Below are 27547 nucleotides of genomic sequence, written 5' to 3' on the forward strand. Positions count from 1 at the left end.
GGCGCAGAGCCCCCAAACGTTCTGCAGGAAAAAAATGGAGAAGATATAATTACACCGACAACAAAAAAAGGAGAAGCACAAAACATTTCATTCGAGTTGTCATTCAAATAAAATTATAATAATTAAAACAAACTGAGCACTGACCTTTTCCCATTTGCCTGGAGAGAGAAAAACACTACACACACAAGCACACACACACACACACACACACACACACACACACAAATGATTGCATGTGAAGGAACATCCATTCGTTAGATGATACTTAATTATACATCCCATGGAATCGTGTTTAATTTCTTTCGTTCCCTTTGTGATGTTGGGCAACACGTCTGAATCCGGTTTATTGCCAATAGGTCTTCACATGCAGAGAATGTGGCCTCGTGTCGGGGTGCATCGCCAGAAGATAATGTGCATAAAGGAAGAAGACCAACACGGCAAAGGTCGACGAAAGATCTTGAAGGTCAGCGTGGTTGAACAACAACAACAACAACAACTGTATTAACGTGACAGTTAGTCAGAACATGTGGAGCTCTCATAAAGGACTCTCCAGCTCAGGGTCTCACTTATTGTGTTTTTGTAGTTTGGCTTTCTTGAAGAAATGTTACTTTCTTTATTCTTGTTGTTCTGAGTTTGTATTCATGGTTGATTCACTTATTGTAAGTCGCTTTGGATAAAAGCGTCAGCTAAATGACATGTAATGTAATGCTATGTAATATAATGTAATATAATGTAATGTAATGTAATGTTATGTAATGTCATGTTATGTAATGTCATGTTATGTTATGTAATGTAATGTTATGTAATATAATGTAATGTAATGTTATGCTATGTTATGTAATGTTATCTAATCTAATATAATGTTATGTAATGTCATGTTATGTTATGTAATGTTATGTAATGTTATGTTATGTAATGTTATGTAATGTAATGTTATGTAATGTAATGTAATGTAATATAATATAATGTTATGTAATGTAATGTTATGTTATGTAATGTAATGTTATGAAATATAATGAAATGTTATGTTATGTTATGTAATGTTATGTAATATAATGTAATGTAGTTATGTAATGTTATGTAATGTTATGTAATGTCATGTTATGTTATGTAATGTAATGTTATGTTATGTAATATAATGTAATGTTATGTAATATAATGCTATGTAATATAATGCTATGTAATATAATGTAATGTAATATAATGCTATGTAATATAATGTAATGTAATGTAATATAATGCTATGTAATATAATGCTATGTAATATAATGTAATGTTATGTAATGTTATGTAATATAATGTTATGTAATGTTATGTAATGTAATGTTATGTTATGTAATATAATGCTATGTAATATAATGTAATGTAATGTAATATAATGTTACGTAATATAATGTTATGTCATGTAATGTAATGTCATGTAATGTAATGTAATGTTATGTAATATAATGCTATGTTATGTAATATAATGTAAGATAATGTTATGTAAAATAATTTAATGTCATGTAATGTCATGGGACACTGTTGCCGTTAGCAACAGGTTTGCAGAAGAGATGCTCCTGGAAGAAGGAGTCTTTCTTCAACTAAATTAACGTCGTCTTCACACTTCAACGATCTCAGCCGGTATCAGGAACTCGAGGAATGAAAGAAAGGAGCATGCGGTGTAACGTCTTCACACACGTCAACACATCCCCCTTCAACCCACAGGGGGAACGGCGAAAATTATGACCATTTTATTTCGTAGCAAAATTGTACAGGACAAATAAAACTGTTGTGAGCGAAACACGTGATTTCAAAACAACAGTTGGGGAGTTGGGAGACACTTCCTGGAAAGCTATCACACACACACAAACACACACACACACACACACACACACACACACACACACACACACACACACACACACACACACACACACACACACACACAAAGAAGTACACACATTCTAATGTGGTAATATACAAGTACATGTCCAAAAACACAGAGGAGAGGCGTGTCACTGACTGGAGGACCTTCTCCCCAGTGGATGAACACACCCACTGGCAGGAAAAAAGGAGAAAAAACAGAACGGAAATCTCGACGAGGATTTAAAACACACACACACACACACACACACACACACACACACACACACACACACACACACACACACACACACACACACACACACACACACACACACACACACACACACACACACACACACTACCCGTTCATAATCCTCTTCCATATGTCAGGAACGGCAAATTACAGGGACCCCCCACGGCGGTGGCGTCTTCCATCCCTCGGAGGAAGCGTCAGGACTGACAGAATGGTAATCGTCCTCGTCGGATGGAGATGCGAGGCTGTTATCTTTGTTTAACTCTCCACATCGGACACTTTTACGAATCTGTCACAACTTCCACACAAAACTGGAGCGCCAAATAAACGGGAAAATGAAAGAAAGATACACGGCAAGGTGAATTGTTATTTAGAAATGATAAGTAGTGGTCAGGTCATCATGAATCCACGAGGGTAGCATATGCACCCTCACGCAGGTGCATAAAAAGAGTAACTAATGTGAATGCAATGGGTGGGATTTGGCACCATCTAGTGGTGAAGTTACAGATTGCAACCAACTGAAACTTCTCCCATGTGACAATTCTTTTTTTAAAGGTAAATTATACGTTAAATAAAACATGCTTGTATATTATTCCATAATAAATGGAATATTATGAATATATATATATATATACATATATATAATATTATTTAATATTCCATACTAAATGGAATATTACATTCCATTTCTGCCAATAGTTCCTCTTAAATGCTATAAAATGTTAAATTAAAGACTCATTTGTTGTGAGTGAAGGTATACAATCTATTTAAAAATAATAATAATTAATCCTCGGGACAAATGCCACGCTATACGAACGTGAATACAACCCAAACCTGTTTCTGCACCTCATCTATCTTTCTTCTTTTTTCCATTTTACAGGGATTGTGTTTTCTCTGTAGACGTAGAAATAAAGATGAATAAAAACAAACACACTGCTGGGGTAGCAGCCGACTGAACTATGGCACCACCTGGGATCTGACTACCTAAAACGATGGGAATTATTTATCCCAAGAAATCCTTGGCTCATCAATATCAGCGACATTTCTTTTTAAATATGCCGTGGGTAAATGTGTTTACTTGGTTTTCTGCAAAGTGCAGACTTTTCTAAATCTCCAATAAGACTAAAAACACAGAATTACTTTGAGGATTTAATCTATTTATGTTCCTGTTTGGGGAGCTCGGTGATGAAATGCCCCGGTGCATTAATGCGTTGCTTGCTTTGGAAAAGCCGACAGCGTTTTGACGTTAATCTGGGAGACACGCGTCCAGCGACCCCGATAACCATAATTGGCCACGTGAGGACGCAAAAATGAAAGGTCAAACGTTTTAAACTCAAAGGTCAGCCGTCAAACACCTGCAGCGGAACACGGGGCGATGACACATTTTGGGCACCGGGGGGAGGGGTGATTCAGAGAAGTGATTCAGCAGCAACAATAAAAACAGAATAAAGCCGACAGCTCGAGGAAGCAGCATGTGTTATATTCATGGTATCTTCAATAGCTAGAGTGTAGCGGGAAATAAATAACATCAAAATATCTCCTTCGACTCTCACTATCTACGAGTAGCACTATGAAAATGAAGAAAATCTGAAAACGATGGATTTGCACGATAGACTGTGAAAACTCTTTGATTGGGCGGTCTCTATTCGAGGGGCGGGACTTGGCGAAGGGTCGATTACCTATCGGACCGCCGCTCGACATCATTGCAAGTCTTTTTTTTGTTTTGGACATTTAAGTTGCCATACATCTGCAGATGATGAGCTAAACATGTGTGTGTGTGTGTGTGTGTGTGGTTGTGTGTGTAGGGCTTTTCAGACTTTCCGCCTGTGGCCTCCTGAAGCCCAGCTGACTCTATAAATACTGTGTGGCTTCACATAAGTGCGGTGGTCATTAATGTGTCCCTCCTCCGCTCCTCAGGTTACGACGTCGCTCACCGCCGGCATTTTATTTTCGGAGGCAAATTCACGGGAATTAAAATGTCCTCGAATTTACCACTGCAGATGCGCGCGAAAGAAACAAATCTAGACGGCATCAAAGCACCTGAACGCAGCACCTCCCACACCTCGGAGCCATTCGAGAGCACACAAAGTCAAAGAAGAAGAAGAAAAGAACGCCGAGGCACATCGAGAGAGAAAAGAGGGAGAAGAGGTGAAAGAAAGAGGGGAACATCAAAAGAAGAAGAGGACATGATGGAGCAGGCCCCCGGAGGAGAAGCAATCAAACACCTCACACACACACACACACACACACACACACCCTGCATGTCACTCATGTGTCGGACACGAGGGTAAACTCCTGTTGCAGATTATTTACCCCGTGCCATTCACTGGGGGGAATTTAGGGATTTATTTTCTTTCTCTCTTTTCTCGCGGGGGGGGGGGGGGGGGGCGTTCCACTCTGTGGGTGCACCCGCAGAAACCTGCCCACTCACACTGTGCCTATTTAATATTAATAGGACGAAGAGAGCACGTCCAGCTCAATATTTGCCGACTTGACGGATTTTAAATAGGCCTATTTATCTATTTGTTTTTACCTGATTTATTTTTTTGGTATTATAAAAAATAAATAAAAATTTTAATAATAAAATACAATAAAAAAACTATATATATATTTATAAATCAATAAATACAAATAATTACATTTTTATTTGACCAGCAGTGGAGGTATATGGGCTCACCGCCTTTCCTTGGGAAATGCACCGAGCCTCGGAGGTATATAAAACAGACCAGTGTAAACTGACCATATAGCCGAGTATTTAAAGTAATGTATCACGTATAATCACCACATGCATTATGTAGGGCGTTGACCATTCTTGGGCTCGGTTCATTCCAGTCATGAGTGATGAAACGCAGCGTTTGCATTTGAAACAATAAAATGCTTCTTTGGCTTTTAATCGATGATAATGTGACGCGTTAAACTTTCATTCTGGGTCGAATGCACAGAGCGTTTAAATTCCAGGAGTCTGTATTCTCGTATTTTGTTTTGTTTCCGTATTATACCCGGTGTGAAAAAGGCCTCTGAAAAGGTTTCACTTCTCTATGTTGCCACGAGCGGTTAGGTCCAGTTGAACATCTTCTTGGGGTAGGACTGGGCTAACGCGGTAGAACTGAGCTAACGCGGTAGAACTGAGCTAACGGGGTAGGACTGGGCTAACGCGGTAGGACTGGGCTAACGCGTATAACTGAGCTAACGGGGTAGGACTGGGCTAACGCGGTAGAACTGAGCTAACGGGGTAGGACTGGGCTAACGCGGTAGGACTGGGCTAACGCGGTAGAACTGAGCTAACGCGGTAGGACTGGGCTAACGCGGTAGGACTGAGCTAACGCGGTAGGACTGGGCTAACGCGGTAGGACTGGGCTAACGCGGTAGAACTGAGCTAACGCGGTAGGACTGGGCTAACGCGGTAGAACTGAGCTAACGCGGTAGGACTGGGCTAACGCGGTAGGACTGGGCTAACGCGGTAGCACGCAGTTCCCGCTAGTGGCATCTAGCTGTGCGGCCGCGGCTCACGACTTGGAATCGCTTCTCGCCATTTGCCACGAGGTTGTCGGTTTGAATCCCCCCGGCTCGTCCTGTCCTTGAGCTACAAGGACATGGAAAGGTAAACCTCGAGGTACGAGTCCCTGATCTTCTTCTAGAGGCTTCTGATTGAGGCGACTGATGTTCAAAGGACTGACAGGTAGGAAGGTTCCACCATGCACACACACACACACACACACACACACACACACACACACACACACGCTGACCACAGGTCACATGACGCTGGAGCGCCACTAAATCACGGCTCATCCATCCATCCCCTCCTTTCTTCTCTCCTTGTCTTTTGAAGTTCACGCCTCTCTTTACAGTAGAGAATCATTTACAGGTGGTATTAAAGCTGTCAGCCCATAACTCTGCACAATGGAGGTGGCTCAAGGCCCAACGTGTGTGTGTGTGTGTGTGTGTTATAATGTGTGTGTGTGTGTGTAGCTTATAGGGCAGATAGCAGTGAGGATATGGGTCAGATCCAGTTCATTACAATGGTGCTTTGTGAGCGTGTCAGGCAGGAATGTGTATGATGGGGAGGACGAGTCGTGCCAGATGCTGCTCCGTGTTTACGGACTTCACTCTCAGAACTCTGGTTTTTGCCTTTCTTCTCCTTTTTTTCTTTTTGTCTTTCAATTTTCTACGCTTTTCTTCTTCTTCTTCTTCTTCTTTCTCTTTTCCCTCGCTCACACGGGGCGAATCCATTCACACGTCCTCCGCCATCGCGCAGGAATGTGACCCGCGGAGCGTCGGAGTGATACTTCGGAGTATGATGTTTCAGCTTCGACATGTATCCTCTCACAAGGGCACGCACGGGTGGGGGAGGGGGGAGTGTGTGTGTGTGTGGGGGGGGGGGGGGGGGCTATTGTGTTTAAGGCTTTGTGAGAGCAACTTTCATCAAAGTCAAAAGATGGTTGTGTGAGAGTCGGCGAGGGTAAAACCCTCCGAACCACACAATCTGCTCTTCATTTCACCAAACAAAGCCAGGCTCTTATACTCTTGTGTTTTATTAAGAGTTCAAAGGGGGATAAACGACGAGGGTAATCCACAGGGATTCATGTTTTAGATAACTTTTTTGGGGGGTTTCTCGAGGCCTTCTGGGAAGAGCTGGACATTATTCTTTGCGTTGGCGTGAATATGACGCAGGACCTTCGACAGCTGTCTGTGTTCACGCCACACTCACTCACGGGAGTTGACTCTTTGCGGCTTTTCGCGTCATTCGCGCCTTAGAGGGGGCGGAGCTTATCTCTGTGGCTTGACTCCGTGGAAACAGTTATCATTTCCTTCATCCACCACGCTATAACTAACCACTAGTTCTGCTTTATACTTGTTGAGGACGTCCCACAAACGTGGGAACATCTAACGCCCTCGTGTTTGGGTTCATAAGATTAACATAATATATATTTATATATATTTATACAGGACTGTCTCAGAAAATTAGAATATTGTGATGAAGTTCTTTATTTTCTGTAATGCAATTAAAAAAACAAAAATGTCATGCATTCTGGATTCATTACAAATCAACTGAAATATTGCAAGCCTTTTATTCTGATTTATTGCTGATTATGGTTTACAGCTTAAGAAAACTCAAATATCCTATCTCTAAATATTAGAATATCATGAAAAAGTATACTAGTAGGGTATTAAACAAATCACTTGAATTGTCTAATTAACTCGAAACACCTGCAAGGGTTTCCTGAGCCTTGACAAACACTCAGCTGTTATAAATCTTTTTTTTAACTTGGTCTGAGGAAATATTAAAATTTTATGAGATAGGATTTTAGAGTTTTCTTAAGCTGTAAGCCATAATCAGCAATATTAAAAGAATAAAAGGCTTGCAATATTTCAGTTGATTTGTAATGAATCCAGAATGCATGACATTTTTGTTTTTTTAATTGCATTACAGAAAATAAAGAACTTTATCACAATATTCTAATTTTCTGAGACAGTCCTGTAGATGACATCACCCGGAGGCTCACACAGCTCGTTGACCTTCACCGACTACGTCTAGATGACTGTCTCCTCCAGCTCCACTAGAGCAGCAGTTAGATTCACCAAACGGCGGAACGTCTCAACGCTGACTCGGCGTTGGAGGAATTTCTCGTCAAAGTTTAAATATTTGAGGCGAATGAGGCCAATTTTTCTCGCTGCGCAACGTTCGTATTTAATCGTAAATACTGTTTGACCTTTTGACCTTTTAGCCTTTTATCCACTGGGGACCACGATATCTACTGGATAGCAATCCATCCAGTATGTATCAGTATCAGTTAGAACCGAAGTAGTGGACCGACGGTACCGTCCAAAAGACCGGGAGGCCGAGAGCACCCCGCACACCTCGAGTGTATCCGTACCAGGAGCACGTACACCTACCACTGACTTCCTGTTTCCTGTTTAATGTTTTACGTGTAATTCCAGTTCCGTCCCACACTCCATATTTTGATTTTTCCATAAAATCCGAAAGCAACTTGTCAGTTTGTCCCTTTATACCTGAAGGTGGCGTCGCTCACTGTGTTTGCGCGCCACCACGACTTCAGCAAATAATGTTCATATGCATATATCTGGTTTAGATGCCACATGAATATTTTTTCGATAAATCAGAAAAGAAAGTTACCGTCATTATCTACAGCCACTGCGATGCGATTGGCCAGTCTGCGGTCGAGGGGCGGGACTATGGCGAGGGTCAATTATCTTTGAACAATATTTCAGACGTCTGCTGCAGAAGATCTGTGGACATCTCTCGTCTAATTCATCCAAAACACACACCTCTACGTACCATGTATATCTGTATATCTCTAGAATGTGAATTACTTTTTTTGGCAAACAAAATTAATATAAGTACATGATTGGCTGTGAGTGAGTATGGGATAATGACACAATTTATTCTCTTGAGTCACTATGAAGAGGCTGATTTCACATGAATGACCCGCCCCGCTGTGCATTGTCTCGCTTATTACACTGCTATGAAAAAAACTTGGACACAAAATATCGATTTAAAGACGATTTTATTGATTTAAAAATGAGAGAAAAGAAGGAAAAAGCCCTCCCACTGCGGAGGTATGACCTTGAATGTTGGCACGCAAACAATAAGAAAGCAAAACCAACGTAAACAGAAACAGAACGGCTAATCATTTAGACCAAGAGCACTTGTTCTTCTATTTTTTAAACTATGATGTATGCAGGATGTTTTCCCCGAGCATCATTTTGTTTAGTTTGTTTTCAATTATTTGTAACCCAATACACGTGTTTCCTTGTTCCTTTCATGTTTATACCCCTGAAAACCATTAGTAAAATGTGAAATAGCTGTTCATGAACATGTAGCGTGGGTACAAATACGTCTCAGCGGCTTACTTTTCAATATGTATATTTAAATATAATGAATTAAATGTTACAAATACATCATACATCTGTATAACTAGTACATATATCAGCAATCTGCTTAAACGTCACTGTTATAATCTTTTATTTGCAATAATTAAACAAATATTAATAATCTGCAGCTATTGTTTCTTGACAGTATTCCTGATATTCCATTTCCCTTTTTCTGGAAAGTGTCTCGTGCTTCTTTCCCCCGTTGTGTGGTGCCTCGTGGGCTCTGAGTGCCACCTTGTGGCGGGATAGGTGTACCGACAGGTGGAGAAGACGGACCGCTCCATCCTCTGTGTGTGGAGAGCATTACGTCATTTACTTTTTGTGATCAAATCTTTTATTGGTTTTCGAGATATGCACAAGCAAAATAAAAGATATCCACACTGTACGTTTACAAAGGTACTCACACAAAAAACATACACTACCGTTCAAAAGTTTGGGGTCATCCAGACAATTTCGTGTCTTCCATGAAAACTCACTTTTATTTATTAAATGAATTGAAAATTGAATAGAAAATATAGTCAAGACATTGACAAGGTTAGAAATAATGATTAATATTTGAAGTATTAATTTTGTTCTTCAAACTTCAAGCTCAAAGGAAGGCCAGTTGTATAGCTTATATCACCAGCATAACTGTTTTCAGCTGTGCTAACATAATTGCACAAGGGTATTTCTTTAGAAACCAGACGTTTCCACCTAGAATAGTCATTTACCACATTAACAATGTATAGTGTGTATTTTTGATTAATGTTATCTTTATTGAAAAAACAGTGCTTTTCTTTGAAAAATAAAGACATTTCTAAGTGACCCCAAACTTTTGAACGGTAGTGTACATGAAATAAGATAAGGAATAAATTAAAGAATATATATATAAACACATGCACACATATTAACACATATATGCACATACCTGCATACCCTCACACATAGACACACATAAATACTGTTAATTCATCACGTCATTTATGACTACAGCATTTCATGCAGTGATCAATTTCAGACGGGTGGGAAGAAAACATTACACCCATTCATGTGTTTATTTTACTATTTTGTGTATTTACCAAAGTTTAGCATTAGATAATGCACATAAAAAATAAAAAAATCCTACAATGTACAATGCATATTATTAAAATAAGAATTTTTCCGAATAAATGCTAAAAAATTCACCAAAAATAATAAACAAATAAATCATGTAAGTTTTATTTCTTGGGATTATAAGAGGTAATTTTGTTGGTCCACTGACAGAAAGAGGTGGTTGAGCTGTGGATAAGAGATGTGGAGCAGTCGGTGAAGCTGAATATATGAGACACTCAAACCCTCCGTTCATAATAATAATAATAATAATAGAACAATTGTTCAACGCAAACTCCTGAAAAATCTTGTTTTACCCGACGTCCAGAAGTTTATTAACGCTGCAGTGACATCATGAGCAGGAAGTCAGAGAGGGCAGCCAAACACAGGTTTTACACCTGGTGTCAAGTTTTAATTTAACGTGCCAGTAAAGGATCTGTCCTGGGCCCATTATTATTTTCCTTATATATTAATGATCTGCCATCAGTTTGTCCTCATTCCAATATTCAAATGTATGCTGATGACACCGTCATTTATCTGCATGGCAGCAATTTGGGAGATGTAGCAAAAGAACTCACGACATCCATGGCTAATGTGACTACTTGGTTAACGCAATGTTGTTTACAACTCAATATATCCAAAACTGTGTGTATGTTTTTTACCAAAAGAAACTCTGATAGTGTTGAACCGGATGTTTTTGTATCTGGGGAGAGGCTAAAGGTTGTATCTGAATACAAGTACCTGGGAGTACTTTTTGATTCTAATTTGTCTTTCAAATCACAGGTGAAAAAAGTTTGTAATCGGGTAAAATTCAATCTATCCAATTTCCGATTCTCGCGCAACTACATGTCAACAGAGGCAGCTAAAACATTCATGCATTCAATGGTTATTTCCCACATGACCTACTGTTTAACAACCTGGTCACATGCTAGTGCCACTACGCTCAAACCATTACAGTCATTATACAAGCGGACGCTCAAAACTCTTGATAAAAAAAAAGTTCTGTCACATCATTGTCCTATACTAAAAAAATACAACTTGCTTAGTTGGGATAACTTGATTAAATATGTGCACGTCTGTCTGATGTACAAAATCATACATGGATTGACCTCTCCTCCTCTCAAACAATTTGTCACCACACGAACTGGATATCGGCTCACAAGAGGAGCAGCGAGAGGGGATTGTATCATCCCTCTCAGGAAAAGTGCTTTCAGTCATGCTGCTTTCTCAGTACAAGCAGCAGTTCACTGGAACTACATTCCAGTATCTATCAGAGATCTACAATCATTCAACTCTTTTAAAGCGGAAACAAAGAAATGGTACATTACTGCAGCTCTGTCAGCACTAGACTGTAACGGCTCCTCCCTCCTCCATCTGTCCAGGTTGGACTTTCATTTTGTCCGTCTGTCAGTTGTTGTCTGTCTGTTGTCCGGTCTCTGTATGTCTTGATTTGCTGGTCGGCCGTTTGCTCCACCTGCGTGTCTTCTCTTGTCGTTCACCTGTTTGCAGTTATATGTCACATTTAGTCTGTATGCTTTTACGTTGTATCTCTGACACTATGTTTTTATTCTGTCCATTTTAACATTGTTCTCCCCTATTTTATTTGCTTTATCTGTAGATTGTATTTGCAATCTTATGTTTTTAGGTTTGTTCTTAACATCAGCAACATTGGGACTACAGATGAAAAATAGCCTCTTGGCTAACTCTGGCACATTTACTGCAATGTTTTTATCAATGTGCACTGTCCCTTATTTAAATAAACCATAAAAATAAAAAAAAGTCTTTAATTTCCAGCGGCTGTGAAATATGACCCGTCACACACACACACACACACACACACACACACACACACACACACACACACACACACACACACACACACACACACACACAATGCAAACAATTCTGAACAAATGCAATACAATATGTTGAAGTAATGATAAACAAGCCTGATTGCCTTATTGTTGATATCACAGATTTAATGATGCTAACGCAGCAACGGGCCCCGGTGCAGGTAACTACTTATTCATTTCACTGAAAAGTCTTGAAAACATTCAGAGTTTGTTTTGATAAATCGGTGAAGTTTATGTCGAATAAGCATATCATGTTGTCCAGACGCAGCCAGGTCCAAAGACTCCGAGAAGAAGTCGAGTTAGTGTGCAATGGAGAGGTGGAGAGAGAGGAGAGAGGAGCTTAGTGTATCCTAAACGTCCCCCAGCAGCCTGTCAGCCTATAGCAGCGTCTCTAGGGCGGGGCCAGGTGAACCTGACTCCGCCCTCCCTGAAGGCTCTGGCTCCCATCCTACTTTTTAAGACTCTAGGTACCACAAGTAGTCCCGCATTTAGTGAGGACAGCTCTCTAGTGGCGTAATATGGTACTACACGCTGCTCAAGATATGATGGAGCATCATCCACCAAGGCTTTGAGGTGAGGAGGAGGAGAAGAATTTTAAATGTGATTCTGGATTTTACAGGGAGCCAATCAGAGCAGCTGATTCAGGAGTAATGGAACAATAAAGTATCTATCCATCTATCTATCTATCTATCTATCTATAATCTATCTTTCTAATATCTATCTATAAATCTATCTATCTATCTATTATCTATCTATTTATTTATCTATCTCTCTATCTATCTATCCATCTATTATCTATATCTATCTATCTATCTATATACCCATATATTATCTATCTATCCATCTATTATCTATCTATCTATCCATCTATTATCTATATATCTATATATTCATCTATCCCTCTCTCTCTCTATCTCTATCTATCTATCTAATATCTATATATCTATATATATATTCATCTCTCTCTCTCTCTCTCTCTCTAATATCGATCTATCTATCTATCTATGTATGCATCTCTCTCTCTCTATCTCTCTCTCTTTATCTATCTATCTATCTATCCACCCACCTACCTGCCTACGTACCTATCTCTCTATCCATCATATCTTTACACCGGAGCATCCTTGATAACAGACACATTCTTAGATGTTGCTCCTTGTGCACAAACAAGAAGATTTATGAAGTGAATCAAAACCAACCGTTCTCACCTCCTCAGCCACATTGAGCATCACAGCAGAGATAGAACGTGTAAACAAGAGTCAATGGAACAAACTGGAATCCCATGAGCCACCCTTAAAAGTTCCCTTCAAATATAAATGAACCGAAAACAAGCGAGTCGCCTCTAAACGGCGAGGGAGGGAGGATAGAGTTACCTTACCTGACATCTTTAGCGGTTACAACCTGAGCTTTTTCAAAAGGAGCCCTTCCCTCTTTGGCCCCTCCCTGAAAAGAGAAGGAGCCTCCATGGAGGGAGACCTGTGCAGCGGCAGCACAGCAGAGTCAACATGGCCATTTGAAGGTGTCCAGAGTGCCGCTAATCCTCTTGTGGATTTACAGACACCCTGAGAGCAGGTAAGTGAACAGCTCTTTTGTTCTTTTTTGGTAAAGGTAACCGCAACTATATATTGGTCACGTGTTGTAGCCGACGACCACTTGAAGGCAACCAGAACGACGAGGCGACTTGTGTACACTTCAAACACATCCTGTGCGTGTCTGTGCGTGTCATCCCAGCTCATCCCGTGGGTGTAGCGTCCCAGTGGGTAAAGAATGCTGGTTCTCCTCCGCCATGTGTCTGCTTTCACTGCAGCTGGCTTATTTTTGTTTTCTTCAAGGTGACAGTATTCCCAGTATACCCAGTATACCCATCAGCCAGCCGCGGCGTTCAGCCTCCTGCAGGAGTTTGTTTACTGGAAAGAATGAAGCGGACGTGTCTCACAGTCGGGAGGTACCCACGTCTTTCAAGTTGCTTAATTATCCTTTAAAATAAAAAAATGACATATTGATGGCCAAAGTGCAAAAGAGACTATTTGCAAAAAATTCCAGGAAAAGTGTGTGTGTGTGTGTGAACCTCCTATCTGTATTTTGAGTATTTCATTTTTTAAAATATTTTTATTTTGTATTGGCTTTCCTTATGAAATAGAATTCTGCAAGAAAACTAATTTTTTTTTAATTCTCAAAAAAGTTAAATTTTCAGATTTTTCTCTTCAGTCGTCGATACCAGCTCAACAATTAAGAAGAAACCCAAATATTTATAATAAAAATGTTTCCCTGGCAAGGTCTGAGGATTATTCAGAGCGACCCGGGAGACATTGTCTCCGTCTTTTTCCCTTCATAATTTAGGTTTAAAATGTCGTACCACTGGGGATATTGTTTATTACTCAGTTTTTTTATTGTTTTTTTTATTGGTAAAGTTGTAAAAGGATATAATACAAATTATAAAATATCCCTCCCACAAAACATGGAAGGCCTGTACATTAAAACTCTCGTTTTGATATACCTCAGTAACATCGAAGACCAGAATTTCTCACCTTCATCATGTTCTCCAGCAACCTTCGTCTTCCTCCCCCCTAAAGCTGAACAACATGCATGTTCTCTTTTGTGTTGTTGTTGTTTGTTTGTTTGCATCGTTCCAGTGGCCTCAAGGAAAGGAGCGTCACAATCATCTACTGTCTTATACTGCTCGTCATCATCTTGACATGTATACATTTGAGGTGAGTCAGCAGTATTGGACCATTGGACCATATTCCTGCCGATTTTCTTGAAAATATATTTCCAAGAGTCACTTCCCATTTATATTTTATTTCCAGTCTCATTATGGCCATTTTGTTGTTGTTTAAATATTAGACTTTTAGTGAACATCGGGCCGGCGGACTACCTGCCGGCGGCGGACTCCCTGTCGGCGTCGGTCTCCCTGCCGGCGGCGGACTACCTGCCGGCGGATACTGATGGACCGGAAACCGATGGACCGCCGAGGAAGATCATCAATCTAGAAGACAGGCTGAACTTTGGGTAAGAGAAATGAAGGAAATTAATCTGAAGGACATTGCCCCACACACACACACACACACACACACACACACCTCGCCCAAATGGCTATCGTAGAGACACATTTATTATTTTGTTGCACCATCTTTTACAGTGTGTTGTAATTTCCTCTTTAAACTGTTGAAATGTTTTTCCCCCTGTTATTGCCAAATTGTTTTAATTGACCAATACACACACTCGCGCACTGACATTTTATTCAACATAATACAACTTTACTTCCATACTTACATGTAATTATAATTGCACAACAATAGGATGTGTAATTCATATTTAATAACATTTGAGAAGGCAAAACCCAAAAGAAGACTTTAACAATGTCTCCATTTCCTCCCTCTTGACTCCCATCGATCTGAACCCGTGTGTCGTGGTGTGTTCACCGACACATGTGCGTCAACATAGGAGTCGTGTGTCTCAAGTCTCAAAACGTGGATGCTTCTTTCCAACTGGTCTAATCAGTCAGTCTGAGTGCTGTGCTGGGTGCGCACGCACACACACACACACACACACATCCTTGCGTACCTCCTTTGTGGGGCCTGAACTTGTTTTACCCAAATGTGGGGCCCACCCTTTCTAGTGGTTCTACACCTCCGTAAAAAATCAGGCATGATAACAAAAAAATCTATACATTTAATATCTATTCACTTTATCAAATTTCCAAACTATTTTCTTTGCGCTAGTTTTTTGGTTACTTCGTGGGGTCCGTTTCTAGCATTCACAACTTGTGGGGTCCATTCTCACACACACATTTACATGTCAAGGTTTTATATCTTTGCTGGCCCCGCATTTCTCGTTTATATATCTTAGCAAGACACATTAATACTATCTGGAAGCAACCATGTTATCCATTGTTTTTCCTTGCTTACCAAAGGCATAGCAGGACTAACCAAAGAGTGACTTTTAGATAGACAAGGCATTAACATTGTATTCATAGAATTACCTTATGCTCAACACTTTCAGCAATGAAACCTTCTCCAAATCAATTGAGCAGGTTTTTAATAACACACACACATGAACAAAAGTCTATTGGTACATATTAACCAACATATTCTGGTTTAATAGACAAAACTTTAAGAGGCCAATCTCAAAGAAAACATGAACATTTGTCTATTGACGTTAATTAACAAGTTGTGGTCGAAAATACATAACTTGGTTGCACTTTATATTAATTACACACTATTTAGCATTAGTAAAGCATGAATAATCACTGAATGCATCATTTATAAAGCATTATTAAAACATGAATCCTCATTAGTAACTCATTAGTATGCAATTCATAAACAGTTGTAATGTTTCATTCTTGATTAATAACATTGGGGTTTCAAACTTTATTATGAATTCCCCATTTGTAAATTAAATTGGAAGGACTTAGAGATGATTACTAAGATCATTTGTAAAGTGTTAGTAAATGATCAAAAGGAGCAATTCATGATTAATTCAGGTAGTTACTACTCATTATTAAAGTATTAGTTTAGTATCTAATGTGAAGACTATCTATGCTTTACAAAGCATGAAAAAAACGTCATGATTAATTCAGTAGTTACTACTCGTCAGTTAAGTATTAGTCAAGTATGTTCTGTGATCTAATCTAAAGTGAAGACAGGGCTCCAGACTGCGACCAAATGGTCGCATTTTGCGCCTAAAATTAGACACAGTGCGAGTAAATTTTTCATCAACTCGCGCATGCGCGACCAGTAAATTAGCAGATTTCTTTTTTTTGTGATTAAATATTTTTGTTGCTGACAAACTTGTTCTACACTTCAGCCCACTATAGTTAGCGGTAATGCCTGAATGACTGGTTTGCTAACCGACATTAACTCCAGAAGAAGAAGAAAGGAGACGAAAACCGAAGAAGAAGGCAGGCCTGTGTGTGTGTGTGTGGGGGGGGGGCTAATGTGTGAAAAGAGGCGCACCGCAGCGGAGACGCAACGAGGGCGAGGGCCGCAGAGTGAGAGGTCCACGAGGGGATCCTCACCACCGAGCGGCGTCCCCGTCCCCCGAGTTGAATCTCTGGGTCAACTCAGCCGACTCTCACATGTCTGCCCCTACAGACTGATGTTGACGGTAAACACATTCCATCAGGAGCGCGCGAGGATTTTGATAAAGTTAGCGGAAGGATTTAAGTGACAACATCCGGTTTTGCAAAGTTAGCGGAAAGAACCACGTGAAACAACATCCGTTTATCAAAATAAGATGTCGACAAATCATACACTAACATATAAAAGTAAACAATGAACTGATGTATCTTTATAGTTTCTGAGATTTAGCTTAAATTATGCTAACATTAAAACATTTTTACTGGACCAAGGAAGAGTTTATAAAAATTAGTCAGTCTTTTGTATGTTAAGAAAAGTCCTGTATATAGATTTCCCCAAGAGTTCCAGGAAATGAATAATGCAGATGTGTTCCATACATATCTGAAATCCCCTACAATAGCAATCAAACTATTTTAATGTATCAATTAGGACAGTCCTAAATGTTTAAAGAAATCGGTAATTTCTTTAATGTTTGAGTTGCTTTATATATGTATTTCCTCATAGTCCTAGGCAATAATGCTACACAATAAATAGAATGCTTCAATCAACACCGTGATCGGTGATTGGTATTATCGGATCGGCAGATACTGATTTCAGTGATCGGTATTATCGGTGATCGGCAGATACTGATTTCAGTGATCGGAAACACTGGAGTTGATAAGCGTGTCTTGTCTGATCAATACACAACAGTGAGGTGCGTGAATGGACCGAGCGGCCAGCTGCTGATCACGCACTCAATAGCTCGACTGCATGAATAGAAGGTGCACGCATAGCGCGCAAAATTTTTTTTTGGGAGCACCCAAGACCCATTTTGACCCAGGAAAAAGTGCGTCCCTAAATTTTCTGCTTGCGCCCCTAACATTTTAAGTTAGGAGCGACTGTGCTCCTAGTTAAAAAAGTTAGTCTGGAGCCCTGGAAGACTATCTATGCTTTGCAAAGCAGTTCTAAGCAGTGCCTCAAAGCTAGCAGAAGTCTCAGTTATCTTTTCAACAGAAAAGTGAAATAGACACAAGACAAAGTTATAAAAACATTAATATGATGGTGCTGGGAGGTCATGCCCGTCCGTGGCACGAGTGTTCCATAGTGTGTTTGCCCATAGCTACAAACTCACCAGCTAGCAAGCTTGTCACTGGTCCAGAGAGAGGCACTGGCACCTCGGTTGTAAGTAAACCAATCCAGGTGATAGTGAGATACTCATAATCAATCATTTGTACCAGCAAACTGACATGCATTGGTCGGCGCGGAGGATCCGCTGTGTCCCATCATAGTGCCTGGTCAAAAATAACTCCGGCCAGATGATGGGCCTGAGACTTTCTGCACAGGCAACAATCATCATCGGTTTCATCGCTGTCTGGATAATCCACTAGGGGAAAGCCTCCAACAGTAAACCCCTAAAAATAATGAATCAGAGAATAATTAGTACTTATTACGAGTACATCATGATACTGTATATGCAGATATTAACAAACAACAAAAGAAAGTTCATGTAAAAACCATGTCTGATTTAATAAGCTAAGTGCATGGCACTGACTTTTTTAGAGATCTAACATGTCTCACAACAACATATAGGGTGCTGCGAGCACGGAGATGGCGCCGCGGACGGCCGCCTCGGTGTGTTGGTGCGCGATGTTTTTTGTTGTTTTCGTTTTAAATACTGTTTTCTGCTGTGATTCCCAGAGCTCTTTCACCAGAGAAGAGCTCATGAACATCAGGGGAACAACTCCAGCGGATTTATTTCCAACGTTTTTAACTTCTGTGGAGTTACTGGACATTTTTGTAAAAGGTGTGCTCACCTTCGCCCACGCGGTGAAACGCCGGCGGAGAGGGAAACGCTCAGGGGCGCTTGTACGGCTACGTACGGCTTGTCATGAGCCCGACCGCCGACGGGAAAAAGCTTTTGTTGTGGCGGGTGGACTTAGTCATGATGGACCGCAGCCTCCTCCCCGAGGGGAGGGACTCGAACAGGGAGTGTCCAGGGTGGGAGGGGTCGGCGACAATCTTTCTGGCCCGCTTCAGTGACCTGGAAGTGAACAGGACCTGGAGGGAAGGCAGATTGCAGCCGATAACCCTCTCGGCCGAGCGGATGATGCTCTGCAGCCTGCGCTTGTCTTTGGCTGTGGCTGCAGGGTGCCAGACGGTGATGGAGGAGCAGATGATGGACTCAACGATGGCCGTGTAGAACTGTACCATCATCTTCCCTGGCAGGTTGAATTTCCTCAGCTGCCTCAGGAAGAACATCCTCTGCTGGGCCTTCTTGGAGATGGAGCCGATGTTCAGCTCCCACTTGAGGTCCTGGGAGATGATGGAGCCCAGGAAGCGGTAGGACTCCACAGCGTCGACGGGGGAGTCACACAGGATGAGAGGGCGGGTGGGGCTGCATTCCTCCTGAAATCCACAACCATCTCCACTGTCTTCAGAGCGTTGAGCTCCAGGTTGTTCTGGCTGCACCAGGTCACCAGGTGGTCAGTCTCCCACCTGTAGGCGGTCTCGTCCCCACCAGAGATGAGTCCAATGAGGGTGGTGTCATCCGCGAACTTTAGGAGCTTGATGGACTGGTGACTGGAGCTGCAGCTGTTGGTGTACAGGGAGAACAGCAGAGGGGAGAGAACACAGCCTTGGGGAACCCGTGCTGGTGGTCCGGGAGCCTGAGACGTGTTTCCCCAGCCTCACGTGCTGCTTCCTGTCGGTCAGGAAGTCTGTAATCCACCTGCAGGTGGAGTCGGGCACGTGCAGCTGGGAGAGCTTGTCCTGCAGCAGGGACGGGATGATCGTATTGAAGGCAGAGCTGAAGTCCACAAACAGGATCCTGGCGTAGGTTCCTCGGGAGTCCAGATGCTGGAGGATGTAGTGAAGGGCCATGTTGACTGCATCGTCTGCAGACCTGTTGGCTCTGTAGGCGAACTGCAGGGGTCCAGGAGTGGGTCGGTGATGGTCTTGAGGTGTGACAGGACCAAGCGTTCAAAGGACTTCATGACCACAGAGGTCAGGCGATGGGCCTGTAGTCATTGAGTCCTGTGATCTTGGGTTTTTGGGGACGGGATGATGGTGGAGGCCTTGAAGCAGGCTGGAACGTGGCATGTCTCCAGGGAGGTGTTGAAGATGTCGGTGAACACGGAGACAGCTGGTCAGCACAGTGCTTCAGGGTGGAGGGGAGACGGAGTCCGGGCCCGCTGCTTTGCGGGGTTCTGCTTTTAAACAGCCTGTTGACGGCTCTCTCCAGGATGACGAGGCGTCGCTGAGTTGATGGAGGGTGCTCCAGAGGTGTGAGCCCTGATGGGCTGGGGAGGTGGGCTGATGGTCTGTGGCTTGGTGGTGTGCCTGTGGTGTATTGTCTCAGGACTGCTCCATTGTCTTTCAAAGCGGCAGTAGAACTCATTTAGCTCGTCTGCCAGAAGCACATTGTTCATGGAGTGGGGTGATTTGGGCTTGTAGTTGGTGATCTGCCTGAGCCCTCTCCAGACAGAAGCAGAGTCGTTTGCTGAGAGCTGCTGTTGCAGTTTCTCAGAGTACAGACGTTTAGCATCTCTCACCGCCTTGCTAAACCTGTATTTGGACTCTGTGTACAGGTCCTTGTCCCCACTCCTGAATGCCTGGTCCTTCTGCAGTCTTAGCTTCCTGAGCTCCGCTGTGAACCAGGGTTTGTCGTTGTTATAACTCACCCTGGAGCTGGATGGAATACAGCTGTCCTCACAGAAGCTGATGTAGGAAGTTACAGCCTCTGTGTACTCATCCAGGCTGTTGGTAGCAGTCCTGAAGACATCCCAGTCAGTACAGTCCAAGCACGCCCGTAGATCCTCCAGAGCCTCACTGGTCCACTTCTTGAACTTCCTCACCACAGGTTTGCAGAGCTTTAGTCTCTGCCTGTATGAGGGAATCAGATGAACCATGACGTGGTCAGAGTTTCCCAGTGCAGCTCGAGGGACGGCGTGATAGGCCCTGCTGATTGTTGTGTAGCAGTGGTCCAGAATGCTCTTCTCTCTGGTAGGGCATTTAATTAACTGTCTATATTTAGGGAGTTCGTGGCTGAGGTTTCCTTTGTTAAAATCCCCGAGTACAATAACTAAAGAGTCCGGGAAGGTCCGCTCCACACACCGTATCTGTTCGGCGAGGGTCTGTTGTGCCTCGTTCACGTTCCCCTGCGGCGGCATGTAAACTCCGGCCAGGATGAATGAAGCGAACTCACGTGGGGAGTAGAAGGGTTTGCAGTGAATGATAAAAGATTCCAGGTCCGGCGAACAGTGCTGTAGAATCACCGTTACGTCGTTGCACCAGCCGTTGTTGAGGTAAAAGCAGATTCCTCCACCCTTTTTTTTTCCGGAGAGCTCCGTGACCCGGTCCGCTCGGAACAGCTGGAAGCCAGCGAGCTGGAGCGCAGAGTCTGGTATCGAGCCACTAAGCCATGATTCCGTGAAGCACAGAACGGAGGATGAGGAGAAGTCTCTGTCTCTCCCCACCAGCAGCTGGAGTTCGTCCAGTTTGTTGCACAGTGAGCGGACGTTGGAGAGAAATATGCCCGGCAGCGCTGTACGAGATCCCCGTTTCCGTAGCCGTACAAGCGCCCCTGAGCGTTTCCCTCTCCGCCCGCGTGTCACCCGTGGCGAAGGTGAGCACACCTTTTACAAAAATGTCCAGTAACTCCACAGAAGTTAAAAACGTTGGAAGTAAATCCGCTGGAGTTGTTCCCCTGATGTTCAAGAGCTCTTCTCTGGTGAAAGAGCTCTGGGAATCCCAGCAGAAAACAGTATTTAAAACGAAAACAACAAAAAACATCGCGCACCAACACACCGAGGCGACCGTCCGCGGCGCCATCAGGATCGCCATCAGGATCTCTAATATTTATTCTCGTGTGTTTAGTTTATTGGTGCTGCTACTGTGACGACAAATGTCCCCATGGGGATTAATAAAGTATATATCTATCTATCTATCATATTGTACATGGCAGTGTGAGTTTGGCTTGTATCCACATGGTATGCAGACATTCCTATTTGTTCACCGACTTGTATTTGCTTATTAATCATATCTTAGCTGCGGTATTCTAAACGCCAGGTGATGGTTTGGCCCTGCTCACTACCCTTACTTGTTTTCCCTGAAATGCACTGTGGTGAGTTCAGGGGCATTTCTCACATTCCTGTGAGGACAGGTTGTACGAGCAGTTACGAAAGTCACCCCAGGACAGTTTGGAAGATGGGGACATAAACATTATGTAACGATTGGACAAATACAATCAATATAACCTCAATTAAAGTTACATGCTAGCTGTGAGCATACAGTGGGTACGGAAAGTACTCAACCCTTTTACATGTGTCACTCTTTGTTTCATTGCAGCCATTTGCTAAACTAAAAAAAGTTCATTTTATTTCTCATTAATGTTCACTCAGCACCCCATCTTGACAGAAAAAAACCGAAATGTAGGAATTTTTGCAAATTTCTTTAAAAAGAAAAACTGAAATATCACCTGGTCATCAGTATTCAGACCCTGAATAACTGCAATGAAACAAAGAGTGAACATTTAAAAAAGGTCTGAAAACTTTCCGTACCCACTGTACATGCTTCACGACAATCTCTTCCATTGCATTTACTGTGAACATAAGGCCTATTATTAAATGGGATTGTCTTGCCAGTCGGGAGATATTTCTGAAATATACTTGCTTAGATTAATATTTAACAACTATAATGACAATATGTTGTTGTTTTTTCCACGTAAAAAATATTCTACTCCTGGGATAATGGCATTGAAGACCACAAACGAGTTCCTCAAACAAATCTCGCTGACATCTCGTCACCCTTAACCCCTCAACGCCATCCCGTTGCCGCGGTTACGATACCAGCTCTTAAAGGGCCACTGTCACCTATATCGTGATCCGCCCCACTATAGTCGTGGATTATGTGCTCCAAAGTTGAGTCCCTTACAATAGACCCAAAAGATGGCGTCCAAGGGAGGTTTCTCTGGGAAAAAGATGGAGAAAAGTTTAAAATCTCCTCCCCCTGCGGATGTTTAACGTATATCTTTGTTTTCATCTTCCATTCCAGGGCAAGACCGAAGGTTCAAACGCAGACGCTTTGGGAAGCTCCGCTCATCTGGGAGGATGTTCGACCCCGAGCTCTACGACCGCACGCACATCCAGAACCAGTCGACTGTGGCCCTCACCGTGTTTGCTGTGGGAAGGTTCGTTCCTCCTGAGATCGGGAAAACACGATCACTTTCATTTTAAATTTTATTTTTATTTTTTAAACCTTTATTTAACTAGTTGAATCCCATTGGGATTAAGAATCTCTTTTTCTCAGAGTGACCCGGACGAGACAGAAACACATAGTTACAAACAAAAAAACTTGGGCTCTCAATCGATTTAAAAAAATTAACTAATTAATCGCACATTTTGAAATTCATTAATCGCGATTAATGAATTGTTTTTCTTCTTCTTTTTAAAGACACAACTTCACACAGAGCTGTGTTTTCAAAGAGGCTCCTACATATAAAGTGCCAGTGAGGTATTTAATATCGTGGATGATGAATTGTTTCTTCGGTGAAACATCCAGATTAGTAAAAAAATGACGTTTATTTGAGACCCCATTGGTCCTGTCATCTTTAACACTGAACAGCAGCAGAACCAGTGGCCTTGGTAAACTGACTGACATTCAAATATGTCACGTGACCCTCTGGAGGCTGGGGGCATGTTCTCCATTTAACAAAACAATTTAAATTCACCTTTTAGTCTTTTGCATATGACACATGTTCATGTGTTCTACATCAAACATTCCAGAACAATCTCAGCTCTATTCAATGAGGCTCAGTTGTCCTCGTGCCGTGTTCACTGGTTCTCTGACTGACAGGCTGCTAATGAGCTTCACCTGTGTGGTGGGAGGTCCTTTGTGATTTACTGAGTGTTCATTGTTTGTTTTTTTCGCAAAATGTTGACAGACAAACGGATTGACCAATCACGGTGAAGGTTTTGTGTGATGAGTTCTTTCCGCGTCCCCGACACGTCGCCCCTCTGTCTCTCTGTGGATCGGAGGAGCAGACGGCAGGAAGGAGCGCAGGAGGAAACCCGACTGATTCATCCACGAGTTTAAACTGATTCCTGCTCCGTATTTTCGCGGAGAAATAATTGTTTTAAAAACGGAAACAGTGTCAGAGGAGTGCAAAAACGTCAACGCACACCGGAAGTAAACAAAGTTGCGTTAATTGCGTTAAAATACTTTAGTGCGTTAATCGCCGCCAAGTTAATCGCATAGATTAATGCGTTAACGCTGACAGCCCTAAAAAAACCACAAAACAAGACGAGTTAAAAGAAACTCAAATTTAAAGAGACAGTGACATAAGAGAGTTAATCTACGAAACATTGACACTTTTGGAAACCTGCCATCCTTTTCTTTAATTTTTTATTGAAGAGGTATCTGGCAATAGAGGTGGTATTAGAATACTTACTCCTAACCTGAGTGGCCATAAAGAAACCCTAAATCCACCTGAACGAGATATGATGATGATGATGATGATGATGATGATGATGATGATGAAGAAAGGAAGTACTGTGTGGCGTTAAGCCCGACCTAATATATTTTTCCTGGGATGGTAGCTGAGTTGAGACCCTTTAATTTTCCCAAAACACTTTTTACTTCACTCTCACTTCCCTTTTTCCCCTGTCAAAGGGTTTTTTCTGGGGAGTTTTTCCTGATCCGATGTGAGGTCAAAGGTCAGGGATGTCGTATGTGTTCAGATTGTAAAGCACTCTGAGGAAAATTTGTAATTTGTGATGTTGGGCTATACAAAATAAACTGAATTGAATTGAACATGCAAAATGACAAAATTAAACCCAAGAATTACGCCGCTTTAAAAAAAAAGTAAAAAAAATATTTTTACAAATATATAAATACGAATGGTGGATGAGAACAGCCTGAATAATAAACCTCTGATACATCTAACTGTTCTTCCCCTCCGCCTCAGGTACCTGGACGCCTACCTCAAGACCTTCCTGACGTCTGCGGAAAAACATTTCATGTCGGGATTACAAGTGACGTATTACGTGTTCACGGATCTCCCCGATAAGATCCCGGCCGTCGCGCTCGCTCCTCGCCGGAGCCTGAAGGTCATCCAGGTGGCCAAGCACACCAGGTGGCAGGACATCTCCATGATGCGCATGCAGGTCATATCCAAGGTCATCGACGAGGACATCCGCCACCGCTGCACCTACGTGTTCTGCTTCGACGTGGACCAGGAGTTCACGGGGCGCTTCGGCTCCGAGGCCCTGGGGGCGTCCGTGGCTCAGCTCCACGCCTGGTACTACAAGAAACCGCAGAGCAGCTTCACCTACGACCGGAACCCCAAGTCCAACGCGTTCATGGACACCGGAGATTACTACTACCACGCGGCGGTCTTCGGAGGCGTGTGGGAGAACGTGAAGGATTTGGCGGATTACTGCTTTTTGAAAATCATGGAGGACAAGTTGAACAACGTGGAGGCCCTCTGGCACGACGAGAGCCACCTCAACAAATACTTCTGGCTTCACAAGCCCAGCCGGCTGCTCTCGCCCGAGTACTGCTGGGCCCCGGAGATCCAGGACAACAGGGACATAAACGTCACGCGCCTGATATGGGCTCCGAAACATTACGCCTCACTCCGTATGGGCTAGCAGGAGCGACACACTCTTTTATCACGCGCTATCTTCAAACTGCTGGGCAGGTAATGAGGTAACGGTAAGACGCTAAACTCAACTTTGACATCGGACTTTCAGTTCTATTCGCTAAAATAACGCAAACCATGTTCAGGGCTTCTTCTTTTGTTGTTGGTGTGAATATGAAATATGATTTGAGAGATGTTTATAAGTTGATGCTACAAAAAGTGCTAAAAAAAGGTGATTAAAAGGCAATTTTGTGGTTTTTTTGTTTGATTTTGACGCCATATGTGACTATAATTTTTGGTTTACAAAAGGATTGTTTACAAAGCCGTGAAGGAAATATATTTATTATTTTCTTTTTATATATAATTTTGTTTCATGTGTCTGTTATAAGTGTCGTCTCGTCTGGGAGTTTAACCCCTGCACAGCATGTTCCTGTAGTTTCTGAAAGATAATCGGGACATTCGATGTTCTGACGTTGATCTGGGATCGGCACACCTGTCGTTGACCTGGGATCGGCACACCTGTCGTTGACCTGGAATCGGCACACCTGACGTTGACCTGGGATCGGCACACCTGTCGTTGATCCATATTTTATAAGGCGTATCCAAGCATCCGTATTTGTTCTTGTTTCTGTTAATTATTCTTATCTGGGTTCAGGTGTACTCAAACACAAAAATACATGTTCATTGTTTAGTTCTGTTTTTTGTTTTGCATCTTTCACAGAGTCAACTTCCTCGTATGTGCAACGTACTGATGAACCAGATTCTCAAAACACACGATCATAAACGGGGCACTTTGTGTTGTGTATATATATATATATGTGTGAAAATATATTTTTGTTCCTGAATCAAATAAATAAATTGAGCTTTTTAAAATTCCAAAGGAGATTTTATATTCAGGGCCACATTCCTTACACCCGGCTAACGTAGTTAGCAGGGTAGTTTTCAGGATAAGTCAGGCTTATCGGTTACACGAAGCAAATGTTCGCAAAATCACCATAGCAACACAGCCCAAAAGTTACTTTGAACTGTGACTCCGCCTGCCTACGGGGGATGTTATGCGTACACATATTACTGTTATGAACCCAGACACGAGGGCGTTAGATGCTCCGACGTTTGTCGGATTTCCAGAACAAGTATAACGTAGAACTAGTGGTTAGTTCTTCCAACGTGGATGGCGGAAATTACAACTGTTTCCACGGAGTAAAGCCACAGAGATAAGCCCCGCCCCCTCTCCGACGCGAATGAAGCTAATGAATGAACCACCGCTTTCTCCTTGAGAATATAAAGCTTAAATTGGATACAGGTGGAGGAGTAGGAGCAGTATTTATTGACCTCAGGAAGGCTTTCAACCCTGTTAACCACAATATCCTGATTAAGAAAATGTCACATGTCAACCTCTCAGCTGAATGGCGAGCATTAATGAAGTCCTACCTTGAGGGAAGAACCCAGTGTGTCAGGTGAGGCAGGATATAAACTGGGTGTCCCTCAGGGTTCGATTTTGGGACCATTATTCTTCTTGTATATAGATGATCCCCAGTGTTTGTAAGGGGTGTGATATTCAAATGTTCGCTGATGACACAGTGGTTTATGTCCATGAGAAAAACAAAGTACAGGCTCCACTTAAACTCACCGATACATGGTCAATGTCTCTAAATGTCTCTCAGATTCCTGTCGACACCTAAACGTGAAAAATACCTTCTGCATGTTTTTCACAAAGACGGCGTGTAACTCACCTGAGCCGGATGTCTATGTTTCTGGTGAGAGGCTCCAGATAGTGCCTGAATATAAACACCTAGGTATCTACCTCGATTCAAACCTGGTAAAAAACATGGCAACGGTTGTCAGATTTTATTTATTTAATTTGAAGTACATAAGAAATAATCCAACCATAGATGCTGCAAAACTGCAATTATCATCCCATATTTGACTTATTGCG

At 42.3% G+C, this 27547-nt stretch overlaps 1 pseudogene; it reads left to right on the top strand.

Annotated features, from left to right (window-relative positions):
* Nucleotides 1-13424: 13424 nt before the first annotated feature.
* LOC130192531 (alpha-1,3-galactosyltransferase 2-like) lies at nucleotides 13425-26485 on the top strand (annotated as a pseudogene).
* Nucleotides 26486-27547: the final 1062 nt, after the last annotated feature.

The sequence above is a fragment of the Pseudoliparis swirei genome, chromosome 4, assembly GCF_029220125.1.
Source record: "Pseudoliparis swirei isolate HS2019 ecotype Mariana Trench chromosome 4, NWPU_hadal_v1, whole genome shotgun sequence".
Classification (NCBI taxonomy): Eukaryota; Metazoa; Chordata; class Actinopteri; order Perciformes; family Liparidae; genus Pseudoliparis; species Pseudoliparis swirei.